The 19,664-nt window shown below is 43.3% G+C and overlaps 1 protein-coding gene across 1 annotated transcript in view; it reads right to left on the reverse strand.

Annotated features, from left to right (window-relative positions):
* Positions 1 to 16,379, reverse strand: part of OTUD7A (OTU deubiquitinase 7A) — a 368,821-nt gene extending 352,442 nt beyond the window's left edge. The window contains exon 1 of the mRNA XM_042988268.1: positions 16,236 to 16,379. The gene's annotated coding sequence lies outside the window, so the exon portion shown is untranslated. The remainder of the gene's footprint in view (positions 1 to 16,235) is intronic.
* Positions 16,380 to 19,664: the final 3,285 nt, after the last annotated feature.

Consider the following 19,664-nt stretch of genomic DNA (forward strand, 5'->3'; position numbering starts at 1 on the left):
CGGTCTCAGATTACTGTCTTTTTATGCATGGTGGATGCCCCCCCTCCAAGCAAGTGTAGACAATGATGTGTGAGCTCTATTCCTTCTACACCATGTGGCGGGCAGGTGCCCCAGGTACAACAGGCTGAAGGATGTGCCCTAGAGAACAGCCTGCAGTGGGCCTGACTGGGGCGAAGTCCTCACCAACTCATATTCCTTAGGATTTAGGACTTCCTGATTTTAAGTTTAGCAAGATGGAGAAAGTGCAAAACTGAGGGTTGTTAACATGTAACAAAACGTAATGTTTATAACAAGCAAATATATCCTCAATTACTGCAAGTAAGCTATTCCAAAATGTACTTTAAATCAATAGATTTGCATGCACTAAGAGTTTGTAAGAGAATGCAAAATGTTCATAAGCTTCAACTCAACCCAACAAAGCTAGGGCACACCTCCTGGGTGTGAAGAACTAATTTGGGTGCTTGTAAAGACAGTTTCTGCTTCATGAGGTAGACAACTAGCAAACTGTGTGCCCCTTTAACTTGGCTCACCTGAACAGGGACATCTGCCTCCCAGAGTGGTTGTGAAATGTAAACCAAATAACGTCAATAAAGCACATGGCAGTCAGTGACACTTGCTCTTGCTGCTATGGATTACAGCATTTCTTTAATATTCATTAGTGATTAACACAGGAAGTATTCATTCAAGCCTTTATTGATTTATGTCCAAAAGGCCATCAGATTTCTGAGATACAGGTGGTTGGTCACCCCAAGTCCATTGAGACACAGCAGGTGTGGGATCAGGTCACACAAGTGGAGGAGGCCTTGGCCAGATGTCTAGTGCAGTACCTGTCTGTCTCCTTCCTCCAGGCTGCTGTGCAGGGGAGGGCCTTGGGGATGCTAAATGTCTAATATGATAGCTTCTCTAACAGTAAAGCTTTTGTGCAAAAGTGTTCTGGAGTAAAATAAAACCTCTTCTTAGAAAAGGAGCTCCCAAATTACAAACACTAAACAATGTTCAGCCCCTGTGAAAAACTGACCTGTTTTGCTTGCTTAAAGCATAAGGAGTTCCCAAAAATTATAAGCAAAATCCCTCAGCATCCACACAACCATGGTGTGATGAGACAGAAGCTTCTCCTGAAGGGTTTACTTCTCCATACTTTCTTTGAAAGCCCCCAAAACAATGGAAAGGCAGAGTAAGAACTATAAAGAGAAACATATTCTACCCTCAGTGAATCAGAGACAGACACAAGCACAAAGCGCAAACCACCAAGTGTTCCAGAACCCATGTGGTCAGGAATGGACACAGCAAGCCAGTGCCTACCTGCTGACCCCTGGGGGGGAGTCAGACTCCTCTGGGAGAAGTGGTCGGCATTGATGTGGCTAGTCATGAAAGATCTTACGGACGTGGGAACAGAGACACTGAGTAAACCTCCACCTGTGAATCTGGCTTCATACAGAAAGAAAAGAAGGCAGCAGATATGAGACAGGAACACAAAAGGTCTGCTTGGGGCCACACCCGATTTAACCATGAAAATCTAGGGAACACAACCCTACTGGGCAAAGAAAATACATCTGGAGAAAGTGTATTCCAGGCCACAAACTTGGATTGAATGTACACCTGCCCCAGCATTACCCCCACCTCCATTCTTCAACAAATAACCCACCATATTAAAAAAAATGACTAAAATCACAAAGTAACCAGTACAGGAATCGGGCACAGAAACGTGGATGGAAAAGGAGGGAGAGAAGAATGAGCAGATGGAGATGGGTGAGGAAATATTCATAAGGAAATAGGTGAAGAGTCTTTTCAGCAAAATATCCCCCTTAGTCTCTGTTAGTTTCCTATTACTGCTATCAGAAAATCACTACAAACATGGTGGCTTAAAACAACAGAAATGTCCTACAGTACTAGAGATCAGACGTCTGAAATGGGTGTCACTGGGCTAAAATCAAGGTATTGCAAAGCTGCCTTCAGGAGGCTCTAGGGGAGAATCTGCTCCCTGTATTTTCAAGTTTTGAGAGACCCATTCTTTGGCCTGTGGTCCCCTTCCAGGAACTGCATCATCCAACCTCTGTTGCCATCCTTACATCTCTTCTCTGATTCTGACCACCCCCCTTCCTTTCTTGAAATTACAGCAGGCCCACCTGGATAATTCAGCATAAAATCCCCATCTCAAGACTTAGTCATACTGGCAAGGTCCCTTCTGCCACATGAAACAACATATTCACAAGTTCTGGGGACTAGCACGTGAACATCTTTGTGGGGGGAGTCCCTATTGTGCCTACCACAGTAATAACTTTTTTCCTTGCCTTTTTCAGCATCTAGAGGCCACCCCTTGCCTAAAACAACATCAGGACAAGTCTTTCTCACAATGATACCTCTCTGGCTCTCCTTTGTCCACATTTAAGGGCCCTTCCAAATTACACTGGGCCCTCCCAGTAATCCAGGATAAAGTCTGATTAGCAACATTAATTCCATACCTTTCTTTTGTCCCAATTCCTTATTTTTTTAAGATTTTGTTTTAATTTTTATGTTGAGAGAGAGAGCAAGCAAGTGAAAGAGAGAGCACACAAGTGGGGAAGGGGCAGAGAGAGAGAGAGAGAGAGAGAGGAAGAGGGAGACAGAAACCCAAGCAGGCTCCACACTGCCAGTGCAGAGCCTGATGCAGGGTTAGAACTCATGAACCACGAGATTATGACCTGAGCTGAAGTTGGACACGTAACTGACTGAGCCACCAGGCGCCCCTCTTTTTTCTCAATTCCAAGTCTCCTCTTCTATGTAAAGTGACACATTCACAAATTCTGGGGATCAGGAGAATATCAACATCTTTGATGAACCATTATCCTACCTACCACACTCTCCTAAAAGATTTTAAAAATCAACGACAGAAAGAGAAGGAGAGCTTGGGGGAAAAATGGAGAAATAAAAAATAAGATAAATGGGGTATGGATGCAAACCACACTAGAACCAATTGAATAAAAGAATGAAAACAATCAACCAAAGCGACAAGCAAATGAAATGGGAAAGCATATGAAATATCAAGTTAATTAAAGAGATGACAGGACACAGAAGAAATAGTACTTATATAATTAACATTTTTGAATTATTAACAGAAAAAGGTCAATGATAGAATAAAATAAAACCTCTGAAATAAAGTGTCTCGTCTCTGTTAACGAAGGGGTATACTGTGTTTGTTTAACAGCAAGTGATGCCGCAAGATCAGCATCCAGAAACAGCCTGGTGAAATTACTAAACTAAAAGAATCATACGAACAACTAGGCCAAAAACAGACTGAGTTCAAATTTCTCCACAATAATGCTCAGTGCTAAAGGACAGAAGAAATATTTCTATATAGTTTTAGAGGACTAGTGTGACTCAAGAATTTTATATTCACATATATATTCAAGAGCACTTTTTTTTTTCATTTTCAAGAGATATTTTGAGACTTGCAAGAATTCTGCAGGTGGGTGTCATGAGCCATGTGGGAAGGGAACAGGGGATCAAAACAAACTCTATAATGAACTTCAGATAATTGAAAGAGGAATGAAAAGAAAGCCCTTGAGAATTCCTCTAGAATTACTGATAAAAGCACTGGTACTGTGTGGTCCTAGAATACATTTAAATATTGCACTAAGACCAAGGACCTGTGCAAACTGAGGTTACCTAGGAGAGGGCAAATGGTGTGCGTCTTGGCAATGTCAGGAATCCTAGCATAAACTAGGTAGGGGAAGAGGGGTTGGGAGAGGTCTGAAGGAAGTGTGGCCATGCAATTTAGTCATCTTACAAAGCAGCAGGGAGTTGATACCAAATCTAAACACAAGGTAGCTGGGGCATCTGGGTGGCTCAGTCAGTTAAGCATCCAACTCTTGATTTCTGCTTAGGTCATGATGTCGTGGTTAGTGGGTTCGAGCCTCATGTCAAGTCCAGTGCTGATGCAAGGAGCCTGCTTGGGATTCTCTCTCCCCCTCTCTCTCTGCCCCTTCCCTGCTCACATGCTCTCTCTCTCTCAAAATAAATAAAAACATTAAAAAAATTAAACAGCACACCTGCAGTACTATAAACAATAGCCTAAGTATGGAAAGAGCCCAAATGTCCATCAATGGATGAATAGATAAAGAAGATGTGGTATCTATCTATCTATCTATCTATCTATCTATCTATCTATCTATACATATATGTAGGTATATATCTACATATATCTACATATATATATGTATATGTATATACACACATACATACATACATACATACACAATGGAGTATTACTTGGCAATCAAAAAGAATGAAATCTTGCCATTTGCAACTATGTGGATGGAACTGGAGGGTATTATGCTATGTGAAATTAGTCAGAGAAAGACAAAACTCATATGACTTCACTCATATGAGGACGTTAAGAGACAAAAGAGATGAACATAACAGAAGGGAAACAAAAATCATATAAAAACAGGGAGGGAGACAAAACATAAGAGACTCATAAATATGGAGAACAAACTGAGGGTTACTAGAGGGGCTGTGGGAGGGGGATGGGCTAAAGGGGTAAGGGGCACTAAGGAGTCTACTCCTGAAATCATTGCTGCACTATATGCTAACTAATTTGGATGTAAATTTTAAAAAAATAAGAAAGAAAATTAAAAAAAAAAAGTAAACGCACACACACACACACACACACAAATTAAACACAAGGTGGCTAGCAAACCTGTATTCCAGTTTTCCATAACTTTATAGGAACTGAATGAGGCTATAGCTGCTCCCCAAATCCACATCATCTTCTTCCCCCCATATGGCATGTACTGAATGAACGGAGGGTGGACCCTCCTACTGGAATGACTACCTGGGATGGCCAATGAATAATCTGGGGATACGTCGGTAATCATAGGCTGACCTACCCAAAATGGGAAAGAGATGTTTTAGGAAATTTCATACTGTAAGAAATAAGATATTTGGCTTAAATTCAGTATATCCTTCATTATTAAACAAAAATAAATTTAAATGAGTGCTTTTTAAATATCATATATTTATAGACTACAAATGTAATAATCTCCAACATGATCAAAAGGAGAATGGAGAACAATGGGTACTGTATGCTCCTATGTGTTTAAATATACATATAAAAAAAAGATGTTCATGTACTTAGATATTTACAGAATATTTCTAGAAGGATACACAGGAGTAATTAACATTGGTGCCTCCTGAGAGAGAGATTGGGGTCTGGGACTAGAAAATGACACATTTTACTACATATTCTTCTTTTGTTTGAATTCTTTTAACTTGTGCAAATACCAGATTTTTCATTAAAAAAGAAAAGGATTGAATAAGGAAAAATAAAAGAACAAAAATAGTATGGGCCCATTTTTATGGCATAATACCCAGATCTCTACCTCTCTGTATGTCCAAGAAGCATGGTGATGCTGGGGGCAGATCAGGGAAGTTCTGTATTAGTTTTATCTTTCTAGATTTCAGTATTTCTTTTTTTATTTTTATTTATTTATTTATTTATTTATTTATTTATTTATTTATTTATTTATTTATTTTTAGATTTCAGTATTTCTTAAGGAACATGTTTTATAAGTTTCCCCAAAACAGATGGTGATGCTCAAAACACCAAGAGCAAAGTGGAGCTCACTCAGGGCTGCCTTCTTAACTTGCCCTCCTCCCCCCCCATATTAACTAAGTTCAATAGTCTGTTTAAAAATTAGTATCAGTGATGCACACTGAACAAAGGTTTGAATGATTCTTTGGTGCACTACCTAACAGGAAAGCACATGAATGAATTTTGATGTGTGCCCAAAAGGCCTAGATCCCTCTCTGGCTCCAGGATATTTTCTGTCTACAGCCACCTGTGAGCTCATGAAGGTGCTTGCCAGACTTCTCCAGAACTCCTGGACAAGCCCCCCTCCCTTTCCCAGAGGACCTCTAACAGTTGACAGCAAGCACCTGACATCTGGCCTCTGTAGTCCTTGCAACAACCCCGTGAAGTATCCCAACTCATTGTCATTCCAAGATGAGGACACAGAGGATCAGGGTAGTAAGAACCCTCACTAAGGTCCCCAAGATCCCCAGCGAGGGGACTGGCCTCTCCCCAACTCCACTGGAAAGGAATTAATGCACAGTTGGCTTAGGTTCAGTCTTGATGGAAGAGGGGTTAGGGGAGGAGCCATAGGGAGCCAACAGGTTTCTGGGACCTGCCATCACTTGTGAGGCAAGTGTCACCTGTGGGGACCCTGAGGCTGGGAGAGGACCTGACTCAGCCGGAGACTCATTGCAGGGGGCAGCACCAACAAATATAGAACCCAGTGTGTCCAGGCCCAAAGCACAGCCTCTCCTAGACTCAGGCCCCCAGGGGCCCCCAGGGCTTGAGTTGTCTCACCCAAGCCAGCCTGGGCACTCAGGGGCTCCTCTCTGGACATTCGGATGCCCACATCCTCCCCTGTGGGCACTCATGAAAGTAGAGCATGCTGAAGATGCAGAATCCCACAGGAGTAGCTGGAGAGAGCAAGTGCAAGGCCATTGAGCAGTCCGGGCAGGGGCTAACATAGACCCACTCTGCTCAGTGCCCTGAGCATGGGGATCCATCTGACTGACACTCATGGGGCTGGCCTGGGCCCAGTGCGTGCAAACACTCAGGGTGAGCAGAGGGGTAACAAACAGGCTCCTCAAGTTTCATTAGCCCAGGGATTTGGGGAAAACAGTAATCCATTGGAAGGGTATGGGACGACCTCAGAATGGGGTGGCAGCCTCACACATTTCTGATCCCTGGAGAAATGACCTGCAACCTACCTTCGGTCCACAAGTCTAGCAGATCCAGCAGCAAAATCTGAGGGACATTCTCTATGAGCCACTGAGAGTCATGTGATCACAACAGCAACATTAAAAAAAAAAACAAAACACTTCTTCTGTTTGTACAGTCTTACACAACTTACAGAGTACAGCCTATGGTGCAGATGAAGAAACTAAAGCTGGGTCTGAAGGGCTCTGGCTCCCGGAGAACGTGCCTTAGCTGTGGAGCTACGTGGCCCATGCCTGTACTCTTCCAAAGGGGTGCCTTCACGTGTGGCCTCCCCATCACCCTGGTAGCTGCCCAAAGATGGTGCAGGGTCCCAGTTTTCCTTCTGTCACCCATGCTTAGCCCAGGTCTGCACCCCAGGCCCTTGATGGAGTTCCCCTGGAGCAGTCAGGTGTCCATTCCAGAGGTGCTTTCTCAGGTCCTTCCCTGTTGGTCATGGAATGCCACCAGGAATCTAGGGCAAAAGGTCACTCCCTGCTTCCTGGGAAACATGAAGAACTGATGGGTAGGGCCATTGGGAACCTAGGGGTTCCCTATAGCAGGCTTGGCAGCTGTGTGAATTGTCCCATCACACCAGGGAGCAGGTGGCCAACATGCCCTCCTAATAAGAAAATGTGCCTACCTCCCCTCCTCCCTCTTAGGAAGAGTGTGACATGGAGAGCACACACTTTGGGGTCTGGAGGTGTGGATTTGATTCCAGGCTGCGCAGCCACACCTTAAACACTTGACTTTCCCTTGTCTGGTACCCTGGGCATTCCTGTACTACAGAGGGTTAATAGTAGACTGTATTCCCTTCCTTAGTAATGCCTATCCTTAACGTCCTCCAGGGTACCACACCTGAGCTCCAGAGTGCCTGACAAGTGCACCCAGAGTTTGGGACAGGGAGGAAGGGCCACAGACTTCCCATTCTGATAAAGGGCCTTTCTGCTGAGATGGCAACATTTAACTATGAGCCCTCACTTTGTCATCATGGATACAGTGGTTCAATTCCTTCTTGGGCAACTTTTGCAGGAGAAAGACACTAAAAGGGGACAATGACAGAAAAGGCTAATTACTTAAAAGGAAAATTTCCCAGCAGTAGTTTATCCAGAAATGTCGTTTCTCTCTCAGTACCTTGGGGACAGACCTGAACATCACAGTCTCATGGCTGTGTTCTGTTACTGCCAGTCGGGTCAATCTTATTCTCTTGAAGAACTGAAATAACATTAAGGCAGGTGATAAGGAATCTTGCTCATCAGCAGACAGTTGAGGTCGGAGGGTCCTGGCAGCTCCATGGGGACCCTTTAGAGCAGGGGGATGAGCTCATCAAGGAGGCATAGGCAGGTAGCAAGAGGGCGGGGAACAGGAGTGGACAGCACAGTCACTAGCCCCGAGTCTTCAGGATGTGGAGGGAGGCCCAAAGAAGGAGTTAGCCCTGAAGTTCCATGCCCCTTGCTCTGCAGCATAGATGGCATAGAACACTTCATTTTTCTCAACTCCTTTGCAACCCCAGGCAGGGAAAAGCGAGGTCTGGAGGATATTTTTTAAAACTCTAGAGTATAATAATTTGTCTTATCAAACAGATGTAGCTAATATTCCCTAAGACTGCATATAGTATATGTGATATATGTAATGGAAAATATGAAATTATAACTCTTCTCAGAATGTACCGTCTGCTGAATGACAAGCAGGTCCCATTACAGAGAATCAGTAAATAATCTGGATTTTGTTTATTTTGCATACTACCAAACTGGGAGCTAACGTTGGAAAAGGTTTCAAATTTTACATAAGCCACATTCTCAACTACAATACTTTTGAACTCATGGGAGCTAAGCAGTTCTAGAAAGAATAATTAAATGTCTAATTTTAATCCCACAGGACTATTAAATGCATTTAACAAACACGAGTTGAGAGCCTATTCTGAACAAGGTACCTCAGAGATGTAATAAGGGCTAATGCACAACCCTTTCCTCCATGAACTTGTTGGTCAGAAGGAGGAATATTGTCCACACAACTCATTTCTAAAACATACACACTTGTTAAAATTCTCCTCCACCTGAGAAATGGATACATATGTTTCAAAGAGACATCCCAGTTTTCCTATCTGTTCTAGCAGAACAATGAGTAGGGTTTTCTTGGCCTTGATTAGTCAGCACTTAGAACTAGGGAGTTATTTTGCACAGAATCATAGAGTTAATGTGATATCAGAGGTCAGGCAGCTAGATTTCTTCATTTTACAAGTGAAATTAAGACCTAAGGAAGGTGCCCAGAGTGGGGGATAAAGCAAGAAGGAGGCCAACTCTGGGCTGGGAATTTTCTCCCTAGCAGGCCGGACCCATCCTTCACCATGGCAGGTGGCAGGCCACGCACAGACACTCACTCATGTCCACGTTTGTAGCCTGGCCCTCCAGTCACTCTGCGGGAATGGAAAGAATCTAATTTAAATGCAACTATACACTAATCTTCTACTAATAAACCCTAAATGTTAAGCATTTAAACCCTAAATGATCCTCCATATCAATCCTTCCCAAGGTGGGTCCTGAAGCTTTAAATGCCCTTTGTGATGATGCATTTCTGAATACACTGCCTGCCAGACTGTTCACAGGATAAGTCAATTCGTTTTTATTTTATTATTGAAGTATAGTTGGCATGCAATGCTATATTAGTTTCAGATGTACAACATAGTGATTTGACAGTTGTATACATTACTCAGTGCTCACCACGGTGAGTGTAGCCACCATCTGCCACCATACAATGTTATTAGAATATTATTGACTATGTTCCCTATGCTGTGCTCTCCATCTCCATGACTTATTTATTTTCTAAGTGGAAGTATGTGCCTCTTAATCCCTTTCCCCTGTTTTTCCCATTTCCCAACCCCCTAGGGATAAGTCACTCTTGGTAGAAGAAATCTAAGGAAACCCTGTCTACCTCATCCAGGTGCAAGCAGATGACCCTGAGGAGATGCCCAGGCTGACAATACATGCCACACCTGACAACCCCGAGTCAACTGGCCACCTCCAACCAAGTAGGACTCAGGACTTAGTTCCCAATTAGCACCTCAGACAAGATAGACATTACAAACAGAAGAGTCAAGTGTATGTGAACTGCAACCCATCCTTGCATTTCCATGCCACAGATTCTCCAAAGGTCCAGTTTGGCATTTTAATTTGCCTACCAATAATTGCACATCCATGGTGCCAAGTTAAATAGCCACAGAGCTTTAACTCAACCTAATAAATGACAGGGCTTGTGAAGGAGCCACTTCCTTCCACGTGGGACTGCATCATCCCTGACATGGCACAGAAACCTCTGTACCCTTCTTTGCCACTGTCAATGCCAAAGACAAGGGATACTCCATGGTCTCAGGGCCCAAAGATTTGTTCTGAGAGTGCCAGCAGGTCTTACAAGGGAGCGTGTTCAGGGTGGGGAGAGTGGTATAGACACTGATCTGGCCACACACTCCCAACAGGGGTAAATGCCAGGACTAGCTGTCAGGATCTCAGGTCACAGTCAGTTCCCCTCACTGACACTGACTGGCAGAACTCCACCTTGGGAATGCTTTTCTCTTTCCTTTCCCCCATCCCCAAATTGTTCATGCAAGTGACTAATCTTTCATCAATTCCAAGAGTAAGAAAATGTGTTTTATAATCATCCAATGAGCCCTTAGGGGCTCAGCAACACCCAAGATATAGGAGACACAGCCCAATTTGGAGGAAGTTTGTGATTTATTTGGATTTAGAGGAATTCCCTTTAGTATTTTTAACAGAGCTGGATCACAATTGTAGATAAGCTGTAAAAATCACTAAGTCATAGGAAGCTATCTATCCTTACTGAGGCCTCCTTCTTCCTCTACAAAAAACACAAAGCAAATTCAACCAAGCAATGCCTTGAATTACAAGTACAAATTGTAAATCCATCAACCAACAAGAGAGAGAAACTGGGCTAGTAATGACTGAGACAGACATACTCCATCTCCGATTCCTTTTATTGGAACAACTGATGGCTCCTTAGGATTTAAGAACTCATTGCATACACTCCCACCTGCTCCTGACCTAAAGCCTGTAGAAGGAGCAGAGCAGATATTCTCTCCTAGGGGGCAGCCTAGGGCTGTGCCCAAGGTCACACAGCTGGTCACCCTGTCCAAGTCAGAGTTGGCAACTTGTCCCACTTATTTTTATTGCTCATAGGTGATTCCTTCAAGAGTCAGCATGATGTAATTTAAAATACTGGCAAAAAAAATCCAATTCATATATTTTAAAAAGAGAAAGTTAACTATGTACACCTTGAAAGTGGGAAGACCTTTTTTAAAAGGTATGAAATATTACACATGCAGATGAATTCTCAATACTTTAATAATATACATTTCTTTCCAAACTTCAAATCATCACTAGAGAAACTGTAGGGAAATGGATGATCACCATGGCCTCTGGATCTCCAAGATAAAAGGGTACAATTCAGCTTGGGGTTGGGGGTGGGTTGCAAAACAAGGGGCACATCATGTCCAGGACATGGGGCATTGTGTAGTCACTTCCTCAACATGCAAGCCAACCCTGAGCTTACTTTAAGAACCAGGAGAGCCCCATGTGATGGACAATTCCTAAAATGGAAGCACAGAGATGACTGAGGTAAATCATGGATGTGTCAGCCCAAGGGCAGTAGATCAAGGTCTTCTCAGAGGCAGTAAGGCTCAACCTGGCAGGGACAGGACCTGAGGTATTTGCTCCAGCTCAAAACGTCTGCCTTCTCTGGGTCCAACTCCCAAGCTGTTGTCTTATAACTAAGAAACTTAATCTAATCTCACCAAGGGTTGGGTAGGTGGTTTATTCACACCAATCATTAGTGCCATGTGAAACTGCAGTAACTTAATAAAACAATTGAATGAAACATGGTACAGAAAAGGAAATTAATTGCAAAGGTCTCATTTTACATTTCATAAATATAAATACCAATATTAATACCACATCCTACTCATACATATTCATCCAGACATCAAATTTCCATTATATTTATAAGGAAAACTATGTAAGAGTAAACTGAGTTTAAATAGAAAATATTTCCCTGGAAGGAGACTCAAAATCATTCAAACCTAGAAAATGAGTTTACTTTAGACTTACTGCTGAAACCAAGGGAGATGAATTTAGAATTTGCATCAGCATCAATGTGCATTTGACTTCTCAGAATACACATTGGTGGGCAGTGCAAATCTATAATAGCAAGGACTGGGGTTTCATGCAAGAAAGTGATTTTACTAGATAAGGTGTTGGAGACATGAGGATAGCTCTCTCCTTTTTCCATAAGGATTCTAGAGCATGACCATGCTGTGCCTTGTCCAGGGTGGTCAGCTGTGGCTGATGTGGGAGTAAATGAAGGGTTTTTATCCTTCCACCCCACTTTCTGGTCAAGAGATATAACGCACAAACCAACCAGCTAAACACAGCGCCGCAACACAGGCAGGTAAAAACGCTGCGTCCAGCCTATCTCTCAATTTCAGAATTTAAAGACTTATTTTCAACCCACTTTTCCAGTCTATTACCATGAACAATAAATAACTCTATCCCCAAAGTGTGGCGAAAGTGGCTCCCACCTTGCCTACTCTCTCTCATCTGTGTTAAGGCCATCTTATTCTGGTTAGACATAAAGACTATCTGGGAGACAGCAGACTAATCAAGGGCAAATAAAACTCTACCTCCAACTTTCAGAGATAAAATATTTTCAAATTAGCTTTATTACCAATAGAAACCAGCATGTTTTATTTCCACTTAAATGCCTGTGGATCTCAGGGTTCTCTTTGAGTAGGATGTTCTGTGGTCATCCTCAGGGATGGACTTCTTCTAAAGGGATGAGGTGTCAACCTGTTATTTTATCTAGGGGCACATCCCCCTGTAGCCATTTAGAGAGCTCCAAGCAAAGAGCATGGTTCAGCACAAAGCTGAAAAACAAATTATTCTCATTTGCCCCTTTGAAATCAATAATTCAGTTTAACATGCATTTTTGATAGAACAAAATGTATAAATAAATATCCGTCATAGCATTTGGATAGTTCTCTAGTAGAAAGTCTATTCCCTTCAAGGCATTATTGTTTCCCTTTTGCATGTGGGCTCCAGGAGGAACCTGGGGAAGAGAGAAGATTCTTTGGTTCTCAGTATCACACTCAGGATCACAAAAGCCCTGGGAAACACCCATCCCAGCTGAGCAAGATGACCATACACGCAGCAGCTCAGCTCCTCCAAGGAAAAGCCTCCCAGGGAACTTGCTGATGAAAAACCTGCACATGCTTAAAGTTAGATTAAGCACATTTAAGGAAAAAGCACAGTTGCCTCTTCTGTTTCCATTTTCTATGAGAAAAAAAATGTACAGTGAATAAACATTTGCTTTATTCCATAATAGAAATCCTGAGGCCAATAACCCTGGTAAGGCAGGTAAATAAAGCCTTCGGGAAGTGCCACAGACACAGGGTCCTAGGGTTTATGTCAATAGGAGTCAAACCCAATAGGAAACTTTACAGGGAGTTGGTGGCATTTCCACCTGCTCTCCTGGCTGGCACTAACGTGCTCACCAGGACCATGATGCAGGCCAGCAGTTCTAGGAGGCCAGCAGATCCTCCCCAAGCCAACACTCTCCCTTCTGCGGTCTGAAAAGGCACTGAATCTTCAGACTAGAACCAACTGCCACTCTCCAAAGATCAGAAGCACTTAAAGTTAAAGCAATCTCTCTGCCTCTTTGAGGGAGGCCTGTGTTTTGGAAGGCCACAAATTCTGGCTATTCAAGTAATTTGCCCATCCTTCCTTTAATTTCCATCCCTTAGGCTACAGGCACACGGAGTGCCGGTGCACACAGGCGCACACTCACATGCACACACCCACACACACCCCCAACCTGGTCATCCCAGATCCTCTCCCAAGGTAGCTCAGGTAGTGGTTTGCCAACCTGCATTTAGCACGCCCCCTGCTGGTCCTGCAGGAGCTGACTCAGCCTTTATTCTGTGGGCCTAAGACAGGAGTAAATGACCTTAAGATCCAAAGGGAGCAAAAAGAAAAGCAAGGCAATTTTGGCTTCTTAGAAACAGAACACATGATACTCTAAGCATACAAATGAGATGAAAAGGCTTTAAAGTGCTTGATTTTGAAATGTTTTAAGAAATAAGTGACATATACTTAATGATTGTTGGAAACACATTTGTATTTTTAAAATACTGTGGTGAGTTACATAAAAAAAACATTATGATAAATATTTTCACAGGTCTACAGGTTAAAAACAATGGATATGTGGACAGAATGGTTTCACAGTCTCAATTTCTAAAGAGTTCATAGCTCGGAGCCTAAAAAAAAATGTTCATACTATTCCACGTAATAACTGGAAATACTTCAATTATAGGAAAAACTCAGCTATGACCAAAGAGCTCAAGTTCTAAAGCAGCTACATGCAGTGAGACCAAAGTCACCTAAAAGTAGGAGACAATTCTGCTACATTCCTGTCTCATCCGGCCTTGCCATTGTGAATACATTTGGCAACTCCCAAGAGGTGAGAGGCCATGGACACATTGCTTGCTTCGGTGAATGGTGCTCCTTCCCTTCTCCACAAGGTGAGAACAGACAATTCAGCTTCTTGACAATTCCACTGCTAGTCTCCACTAGGGCTAAGGTCCTCAGCAGTCACTTCCTAAGGGGACACCTGCCATATAAGATCCAGGCTGAGACCCACACCTGGCAAGATTCCATGAAGCAATGGGTTCTCTCCACTGCCACCCTGAACATCACCCTAAAGTAAACCACTGCTTCCTGATTTCCTTCACTCCCATCCAGTGTTTCAAAGCTTCACATTCCTGATCAGACTCAAACTTTTACATGGCATATGGTATTAAATTCTTTACAGATCCAATATGATCACACTAATAATTTACGGCATGCTTATTTTAAGCAATTAGGGGTAGTCATTAATTATTAAATACAAAAATGTCAATACTTTGTCCCTTATTGAATATCCTTTCGATATGATAGTCTTAAGTAGATATGCAGACTATCTGGGGAACTTGCTTACTTTTGTTACCACAATAACCAGTACTAATGGAATGCTCACACATACACAAGAATAATGGCCTATTGCTTGCATTTAGGGGGGAAATTCCCGCAAAATTTGGTGTGCTGGGCTGGTAGGTCTCCAGCCTCTGCACTCTTTCCACCCTCCCTGGTGCTGAATTGGCCTCGGAGGCTGGTGGGACACACAGCTGCTATAGTAAGAAAATGAAAGGCAGGGAGGACCCTACAGAAGCTGCCACTCCTTTCCCCAGGTCAGGCTGCTCCCAGACCCATCCTGGAGGGTGTGGGGGGGGGGGCGGGGGGGGTGCTGAAGGAAGAAAACCTACAGATTCTCCTGAAGCAATCAAGGCCTATAAAAATTTAGGCCACACTGTCCACCTTTTCCTGGACACATCATGTGCCACATCAAATATAATATCTTTTACAAAATTTTTCATCTCACAGCTCACTTTCATTTACAGAGATAAGGCAAGGCAATAAGCATGTAAGTATCATGCATGACACTTTCCCGTGGATGCTTGTGGTGTGGATGAAGCGATTCCCAGATCCACCAGGATCTAACAAGTTTCCTTTCAGCTACTCTCAAATCTATTGATTCTCAAGCCAATAAATAAAAATAAAATCCGTGTTCATTTCTGTAATGCTGTTGAGTTTGGAAAGCAAAAGCAAATCCATTTTATTGCAAAGATTCTCAAAGGGCTGCAATAGCTGCACCGGGAGGAGGGTACACTTGAGAGGTTGTGTCCAATGAAGGAAAGTTTTTGTTAATGATGACATCACTGACATTTCTCAAATTTAAAGGAGCACTTAAAGCACAACAGAGGCAATTTTTTTCCCCTCCAGTGAGAAGATACTAGGGAAGGCCTCCGGGGTTCAGAGCCAAATTGCATTAACGGTTCCCCTGCTGTCCAGCCAGACCCAGAGGAGCGAGCGAGCGAGCGGGCGGTGCGCCGGGCCACGGTGGCCCACGCAGCCACAGCCCGGGCACCCGGCTAGCGGCCTCACGCGCTTCTCTGGGGCCCCACCGTGCCTGGGAGTCTGCCGGCGCCGCGGGACCCCCTGCGCGCCCACACGAACTGAGGGGCCGGTCCCCTCACGCCTGTCATCACGTTCCAGTGCAGACAGCCAAGGGGGCCCGAGGAGATGCCGGCCCCGACCCAGCCGGAGCGCCGCGCCCTGCTTAGGAGACGAGCGCCGGGCCGGAGCCGGCGCCCGCGGGGTCCAGAGCGGAGCCCGCAATGCAGCGCGCCGCGAGCCCTGCGCGGTGCCCGCGACCCCCGCGCCCCCTGTGCCTTTGCGCCTTGGCCCCAGGGTCGCCCCCTGTGCCTGCGCCCACCTGCCTCTCCGCGAAGCGCGGAGGGACCCGGCGTCCGCTCTCCAACAGCGCACCTGCCTCGTCCGCGGCCCCGGCCCCGCCGCCGCCAGCAGCACCGCGGCCAGCGCCGTCTCACCTGCCGCGCCGCTCCGCTCCGCCAGCCTGCAGCGCCGCAGTCGCCGCTACCCGACTTCCATTTTCTCTCGCTTTAAGGGAAAATCAGATCAGCTGTTTTGCTCGCTCTCCGGCTCCGCGGCCCCCTCCCCAGCTGCCGCTCGCGGTCCCGGGGGCCTCTCCTCCCCCGCCTTCTCCTGCGCTCCGCTCCGCCCCTCGCGCCCCTCCGCTCCGCCCGCGGCCGCGCGCAGTGCCCGCCTCCCGGCTCCGCCCGCAGCCGGCCGGCGCGCGCCCTGCCCTGACGTCACCGGTCGCTGCCGCGCCCCGCCCCCGCCTCTCGTGGACGAGCGCGCGCCGCTCCCCGCCCCCGCCCCGCCGGCGCCGTCCTCCGAGCGCGCGTGCTCGCGGAAACGGTCCGCGCCGGGCTAGACTTCCCGGAATATTGCACGGTTTCTCCTCGCCGATGTGCTCGCCTTTTGCGGTGCCCCTTGGCACCTGGGGGACTGCAGGAAGAGCTACTTAAATAGCCTGCCTTTGCCTTCCCTGGCCTCCCAGTGTGTGCGTCCACCTTTCTCATTTCTGACCGCCTGCTCACTCTTCCCAAACTTTCTCTCACCCATCCTGTCTCGGCTCCTTTTCCAAGCCCTGCTTGGGGGTCAATGCATCACTCTAATGCGAAGTTGCTCCTTTTGCCTCCTAAACTAGGGTTCTGACGAAAGGTCCATTTCTTGCCTTCCTCTTAATAACTTCATGCCACCACTTCGAATGGTTCCTGTCACTGATACTAAGGCCTGCCCACTGCTTTCTGTTCACTCTCACATCACTCTCAGGGTGTATGTAATCAGACCCCTCTCTTCCAACTAGTGCGTTCTGTTACAGGTTAGTACCATCCTCTTGTGTTTCTTGACAACTGTTATTTTACTCTTACTTTAGGACCACTTGCTTAGTTTTAAACATTATGTATATGTTTAATAATGTTTAGTGATTTATTTGACTTTTTGAATTAGTATACAGTAAAATTGACTTTTTTGGGAGGAAGGGGTTTAAAACACTTGTTTAGATTCTTGTAGCCACCGGTACAATTAGGATACGTCACCCAAGAATTGTCTCTTGCCCTTTTTATAGCCACACCCTAACATGCAACCATTGACATAGTTTAGCCTACGTAGCTGTAGTGTTGCATTTTTGAGAATGTTATGTATATGGAATTGTCATATGCAACATTTTTAGTATGACTTTATTCATTCACCATTATGCCTTTGAGATTCACCCATGTTGTGTATATCAATAGTTCTTTTTATTGTTGGATGTTATCCCATTATTTGTATCACATTTTGTTTATTCATCCATTGAAAGATATTTGGGTGATTTCCAGCTTTGGGCAATCGTGAATAGATATTCTCCAAACAGTTGCATGCAGAGTTTTGTATGGACAAAAGTTTTCAAATTAGTTGGGTAAATACCTTGGAGTGCTAATGGAAAAATTGTTCAACACTGTAGTAATGCTACAGTTTTCCAGAGTGTGTATACCATCTTCATAACCACCAGCAGTGTATGAGTTTCACTTTCCTGCATCCTTGCTCGGTATTTGATACGTATATGTGTATAATTTTTACAGCAAATATGTATGTGTATATATGCATATGTGGCATTTTCATAGTTGTGGAGAGGTACTTAAGTGTCATTTTAATTTTCAATCCCCTAGTAAAAATAATGTTGAGCATCTTTTCATTTGCTTATTCGTTAGCTGTATATCTTCTTTGGGAGGTATCTGTTCACATCTTTTGCCCACTTTAAGTTTTTTTATTTGTTTATTTTTTTATTGTTGAGTTTTAAGTGTGCTTTGTATATTTTGGATAGAAGTGCTTTATATGATATGTGTTATGCAAATATTTTCTGCCAGTGTGAGCCTTGTTTTTTGATTCTCTTAACAGTGTCTTTTGCAGACTAGAACTTTTTAATTTTAATAAAACCCTAACAGCATTTTTTTCTTTGAAAAATCATACATTTGGTATTCTGTCTTAAAACATCACCAAATGCAAGGTCACATAGATTTAAGTCTGTTTTCTTCTTGAAGTTTTATAATTTTACATTTTGCATTTAGGTGTATGAGCTGTTTTTACTTAATTTTTGTGAAGGTATAAGGTCTGTGTCAAGATGATGATGATGATGATTATTATTATTGCATGTGGATATTTAGTCGCTCCATCATCATTTGTTAAGAAAACTATTGTTTTCTGCATTACTTTTGCTCCTTTGTCAAAGATCAGCTGACTATGTTTGTGTTGGTATATTCTATTGCACTGATCCATATGTCTATTATTTGACCAATAACATCACACTGTCTTGATTTTTATAGCCTTTTAGTGAGTCTTGAAGTTGGGTAGTGTCATTCTTCTCATTTTGTTCTTCTGTATTATGTTGGCTATTCTTGCTTTTTTTGATTTTTCATATATATTTTAGTATCAATTTATAGATATCTACAAAATAGCTTGTTTGGATTTTAACTGAGATTCCACTGATTGTGTATCAAGTTTGGAAGAATTTATGTCTTAACAGGATTGGGTCCTCCAATCCATGGATATGAAATATCTATACATTTATTTAGATCTTCTTTGAATTTTTTAGCAATGTTTTATAATTTTCTGTATAAAATTTCTGTACATATTTTGTTCGAGTTATATGTAAGTATTTTGTTTTTTGGAGTTATTATAAATTATATTGTTTATTATTTTTAATTTTAACTGCTCATTGCTGGAATATAGGAAGGCAGTTGGCTCTTGGATATTAACTTTGTATCGTGTAACCATGCTATACTTGCTCCGGGAGTATTTTTGATGATTCTTTGGAATTTTCTACATAGAATATTGTCATCTACTAATAGAGACAGTTTTATTTTTTCCTTTCCAATTTGTATAGATTTTCTTTTCTTTTCTTGTCCTATTTAACTAGCCAGTACTTCCAGTATAGTGTGGAATAGGAGTCATAAAAGAGAATATTCTTGCCTTCTTCTTGATTTTAGGGGGAAACATCCAGTTCCTCACCATTAAGTATGTTAGCTATAGGTTTTTTGTGCATATTCTTTATTAAATTGAGGAAGTTTCTATTTCTAGTTTGTCAAAAGTTTTCTTTTTTTAATGAATAGGTGTTGAATTTTGTTAGATGCTTTTTCTGCATCTATTGATATGATCACATTATGTTTCTTATTTAGCTTATTGATATGATGGATTACTTGTTTGATGTTTGAATGTTGATTCAATCTTACATACCTGGGATTAATCCTACTTGGTGGTGGTATATAATGGTTTTTAGGTAGTGCTGGATTCAATTTGCTGATATGTTGTTGAAGATTTTAGTATTCACGTTAATGAGGGATATTGGTTTGTAGTTTTCCTTTCTCGTAAAATTTGTATCTTGCTTTGATATCTGGGTAATGCTAGACTCATAGAAT

The sequence above is a fragment of the Panthera tigris genome, chromosome B3 (genome assembly GCF_018350195.1).
Source record: "Panthera tigris isolate Pti1 chromosome B3, P.tigris_Pti1_mat1.1, whole genome shotgun sequence".
In the NCBI taxonomy this organism is placed as follows: domain Eukaryota; kingdom Metazoa; phylum Chordata; class Mammalia; order Carnivora; family Felidae; genus Panthera; species Panthera tigris.